This window comes from Sturnira hondurensis, unplaced genomic scaffold (genome assembly GCF_014824575.4).
Source record: "Sturnira hondurensis isolate 20B ecotype Veracruz unplaced genomic scaffold, ASM1482457v3 Scaffold0013515, whole genome shotgun sequence".
NCBI lineage: Eukaryota > Metazoa > Chordata > Mammalia > Chiroptera > Phyllostomidae > Sturnira > Sturnira hondurensis.
The window spans coordinates 5,841,013-5,846,504 of record NW_028086146.1 but is presented as its reverse complement, the minus strand read 5'-3'; the positions used below and the strand labels follow the sequence as shown (position 1 = coordinate 5,846,504).

At 40.0% G+C, this 5,492-nt stretch overlaps 1 pseudogene; it reads right to left on the bottom strand.

Moving 5' to 3' along the window:
- Nucleotides 1-427: 427 nt before the first annotated feature.
- Nucleotides 428-1,215, bottom strand: LOC118997810 (cell division cycle-associated protein 3-like; annotated as a pseudogene).
- Nucleotides 1,216-5,492: the final 4,277 nt, after the last annotated feature.

Here is a 5,492-nt window from a genome sequence, read left to right as displayed (position 1 = left end):
CTTTCAAGCATCTCTGTCACACCTAGCACATGACTTACTTTGGCCAATGACTTCCCAATGGCCAAAGCAAGTCACGTGGACAGACCCACAGTCCAGACATAGGAAAATATACTCTGTCTCCCAGGGAAAAGCACGATAAAGGACTGGGATGAAGGGAGAAAAGAAGAATTGGGATTGTATATAATTGACCAGTAATCATCATATTAGCATTTGTGTAGGATCTTAAATGTTTAGTTGTGCTTTTCCATGTATTGTTTAAATCACTTCCTTTAACATACAAGAAACACATAACACACAAAGAAAGCTCTCAGTTCCAGATTGGATAGTTTAGGTGCAGTCGAAGAACATGAGCCTTTTCAGTCTCCCAGGAGAAAAGGGTGAGAAGACTTGGAATACCACTGGACCCAGAGCTGGGACCACACATGGCTTAACTCTCTACAAAGGCAAAGTGCTGATTTTCCTCGTCATGGTCCTGGCTTTGCTCTCACACTCATCCTCCAGTTCTCAGAAGTCTTCTAGTTCCCAGGATAGCCCCTTCCTGTAGTTCCTTAACATTTTCACTCAGGGGAGAAGGCCACTCACTGGGTGTCAGAGTCCCAGGGGAGTGGTCATCCTGCAGGGTAGTGAGGGGAGATCCCCTACTACCTTGCCCTTTGGTTTTCGTCTGTTGCACTTAGAACCTGAAGATCTAGGCATCTCGGGGTCTCGTGGGCTCATCTGAGGTCTGGCTGGTTGCAAGTGTTTCTGAGGTCTATCTGTTTCTTCCTCAGAAAACACCTGCTTGGAAGGAGCTCAGTCTGTCTCCCACATGGCATCTTGTCCTCAAGGGAAAACTGGGTGCCCAGGGGCAATTCCAGTTCAGAAGATGAAGATGCTCTAGCAGCAGAACAGGTTCCAAGGGGTTGATTTGATCTGGAGGCTTTGGTCTCAAATACTTCACTTGGCTGTTTGACCAGTGGGCTTGGGGGCTCTCCACTCCTAGTCTTCATGGGTGTCCATGTAACGCCAAGGATTAGCCAGGACCTGAGAGCTCCCGAGATAGGACCCTCCAGCAGTGGCCCCCCTGCTGGTAGGTTTGGCTGTGGATGGCTCTCCTCCTGGTGGAAATGCACACAATGCCAGCACTAGGTGAATGTGGGCCCGCCATTTGAGCCAGTTGTGTGTTGTGTGGGGAGGCTGCACTGCAGTGCCTGGTGCATTCGTGGCTGAGCTCATCTCAGCTGGAAGGAAGACAGTATGGTGGGGCCCAGCCTGAGGCCAGGAGGGGATGCTGGGTCCCAACTCCACTTTTGGGTTCTTCCCATGTATTTCTTAAAACTTATTTTTCAATTACAGCTAACATACACTATTATGTTACTTTCAGGTGTACAACATAGTTGTACTGTTGTACTATTATATAGACATTTATATAACTTATAAAGTGATCACCCTGATAAATCTAGTACCCATCTGACACCATACATAGTTATTACAGTATTATTGATTATATTCCTTGTGCAGTACTTGACATCCCTGTGACTATTTTTTTATAACTGGCAATTTGTACATCTTAATCCCTTTCACCTTTTTGCCCATCTCCCCATCAGGTAATTATCAATTTGTTCCCTGTATCTATGTTTGTTTTTGTTGTTGTTGTTCATTTATTTTGCTTTGTGTTTCTACATGTAAGTAAAATCATATGGTATTTGTCTTTCTCTGTCTGACTTATTTCACTTAGCACATCCTCTAGGACCATTCATGTTGTCTCAAATGGCAAGATTATATTCTTTTTACGGCTGAGTGGTATTCCATTGTATTTATGTACCACATCTTCTTTCTTCGTTTGTCTGTTGATGACCCCTTAGGTTGCTTCCTTATGGTGGTTATTGTCAGTAACGCTGCAATGATCATAAAGGTGCTTATATCTTTCCAAATTAGTGTACGTGTCCCCTTTTCTCTCCATCCTGGCCAGCACTTATTTGTTAATTCCTAGCGACAGCCATTCTGACAGGTGGGAGTTGATATCTCATTATGGTTTTGATTTGCATTTCTCCAGTGATTAATAATACTGAGCATCTTTTCATGTGCCTGTTGGTCATCTGTATGTCCTTTCTGGAAAAATGTCTACTCCTGTCCTCTGCCCATTTTTAATCATATTTTTAATGCTGAGCTATATAAATATCTTTATATATTTTGGATATTAACCCTTTATTGGATATATCTTTTGAAGATATTTTCTTCCATTCACAGGTTGCTTTTTTTGTTGAGATTTTCTTTTTGGTACAAAAGCTTTTAATTTTGATATAGTCCAATTTATTTATTCTTTTGTTGTTTGTTCTAGGAGACATACACACAAAAATATATTGCTTAGATTGATGTCAAAGAATTTATTGCCTATGTTATATTACAATTTTATGGTTTCAGGTCTTACATTTAAGTCTCTAATCTATTTTCCGTTTATTTTTATATGTGGTGTAAGAGAGTCTAATTTAATTTTTCTCATGTATCTCTCCAGTTTTCCCAACACCATTATATATACCCCATTGTATATTCTTGCTCCTTTTGTCACATATTGATTGACCATACAGGTGAGGGTCTATTTCTGGGCTCTCTATTCTGTCCCATTGACTTATGTGTCTGTTTTTACACTGGGACCAGACTATTTTGAGTGCTATAGACTTGTAGGACCATTTGATATATCAGAGAGAGTAATACTCCAACTTTTTTTTCCCCTCAAGATTGCTTTGGCTACTTGAAGTCTTCTGTGGCTCCATATAAATTTTAGAATTATATGTTCAAGTTCTGTAAAAAGTCCCATGGTATTTTGACACAGATCAAATTGGATCTGTGGATTGCTTTGGGTAGTGTGGACGTTTTAAAGATGTTAGTTATTCCTGTCCATGAACACAGTGTAGCCTTCCATTTATTTGTGTCTTCTTCATTTTTTTCCTTTAATGTCTTAGAGTTTTCTGAGTGCAAGTCTTTTACCCTGTTGGTTAAATTTATCCCTAGATATGTTATTCTTTTTGATGTCATTGCAAATGAGATTGTTTTCTTAATTCTCTTTATGTTAGTTTTTAATATTCTTAGTTATAGGAATTCTGTCCATTTACTCGTCAGCTGGTTCTCCATGATGATTGTAATTTTGATATTATTGTGGGAGGAGATGACTTCACACTTTTTCTACTTCACCATCTTTACCAGAAGTCTTCTCTGAGGATATCACTCTTATTTTCCACATTTATAGAAGAGGAAAAAGATCAGAAAGGTAAATTCACTTACCCAGTATCACATGCTAGTAAGAAATAAAAGGGAACTTCCCCCCTTTTTTTGTTTTGAGGTATAATTCACATGTAACATTGTATCAGCTTTAGGTGTGCAATAAAATTATTTGATATATATAATTCTTGAGAAATGATTACCACAGTAAGTTTAGTTAACATAGATCACCATACACAGTTAAAATTTTTCTTGTAATGAGAACTTTTAAGATCTACTCTCAGCAATTTCCAAATATACAATGCAGTATTGTTAACTACAGTCACCATGCTGTACATTACACCCCAGGACTTATTTTATTACTGGAAGTTTGTGCCTTTTGACTCCCTTCACCCATTTTGCCCACTCACCACCCCCTCCTCTGGGTTGCCAGTCTGGCTTAAGTATCTGTGAGCTCCATTTCTTAAAAATATGTATTCACATATAAGTGAGGTCATACAGTATTTTGTTTCTGTCTAATTTTCTTCACTTAGCCTAATGCCCTCAAGGTCCACCCATTTGTCAGAAATGGCAGGATATCCTCTTTTTTATGGCTGAATAAAATTCCATTATACGAGTACAGCACAGTTTCTTTATCCATTCATCCATCAGTCAACAATTGGGGTATTTCTGTGTGTTGGCTATTGTAAGTAATGCTGCAATGAACATGGAGGTTGCAGAAATCTTGTCAAGGTAGTGATTTTGTTCCCTTCAAATAAATACTAAAAAGTGGAATTGCTGGATAATGTAAACTGGAAGCCAAGGAGAGTGGACTGGAATGCGCATGTGTGGACAATGAAGACTTCCCTGTACTAGTCATTGGGGGTGGTACATGCCACTGAGTGAGCATAAGTACTGTGTGGTTGTTTAGAGAAATGTTAAAAAAATAACATCTCTCTAAATGACTGAGTGAGTAGAGCAATGAATCTGCATCCAATTTTGCGTTAAACCTGAACATTCCTCCATAGAAACTACTCAGATGATTCAGAAGGCTTTTGGGAACAGTGCATTAAATGTGGTGCAAATAATAGCGTGGTACAAATACTCAATGATGGTCAAGAATCTGTCGAAAATGATCCACATTCTGGAAGACCTACAACAAGCAGAGCACTTCAGAATGTTGAAGGTATATAGACTACGATGAACAAAGATCGGCAACTAACAGTGCAAGGACTAGCAGTTTATCTGGGGATTCCAAAAACTACTGAGTCCAAGATTTCAATGCAGAATCTTGGCATGAAATGTGTTGTGGCAAAATTCATTCTGCGGCTTCTGCTACCAGAGCAGAAGGAACATCACGCTGCAGTTGCTAAAGACTTGATTCACACTGCTACCCATGAACCACATTTCCTCAAGAAGATCATAACTGGAGATAAATCTTGGGTCTACAACGATAAGCCAGAAACGAAGGCCCAGTCATCCCAGTGGAAGTCACCTTGTTCTCCATGCCTAAGAAGACACAGCAAAGTCACGACCATGATCAAGACCATGTTAACTGTGTTTTTTGATTGAGAAGGTGTTGTCCATCACGAGTACGCCCCTCCAGGCCAAACAGTTAATAAGAAGTATGAGTACTACCTCAACGTTCTTCATCAGCTGAGATATGTGATACCATGAAAATGGCCACGGCAAAGGGCAACTGGTGACTGGTAGCTTCATCATGATAATGTGCCCACTCATGCATCACATCTCATGCAGAGTTGTTTTTTTTTTGTAAAACATCAAGTCTCTCAGGTGGCTCAGCTCCCCTACAGCCCAGATTTAGTGCTCTGTGACTTTTGGGTTTTCCCAAAACTGAAGTCACCTTTGAAAGGGGAGAGATTTCAGAGCGTTGATGAGATTCAGGAAAATACGACAAGGCAGCTAATGACGATTTCAACAAAGGATTTTGCAGAGTGTTTTAAACAGTGGAAGGGATGCTGGGAGAACTGTGTGAGGTCCCAGGGTGTCTCCTTTGCAGGGGACTGAGACGTCATCATCCTGTGTACAATGTTTCTTGTATCTTCTTCAATGAATGTCTCTATTTTTCATATCATATGGTTGGATACTTTGTAGTTAAACCTTGTACAGGGATATTTCTACCAACAGTACATAAGAGTTCCCTTTTCTCCACGCCCTCGCCAACATGTCCTTGCATTTTCCTGTTAGCCAATTCTAACAGGTGTAAGATGAGAGCTCATTGTGTTTTTAATTTGCACTTCCTCAGGATTAGTGATGTTGGGCACCTCTTCATATACCTATTGGCCACCTGTATG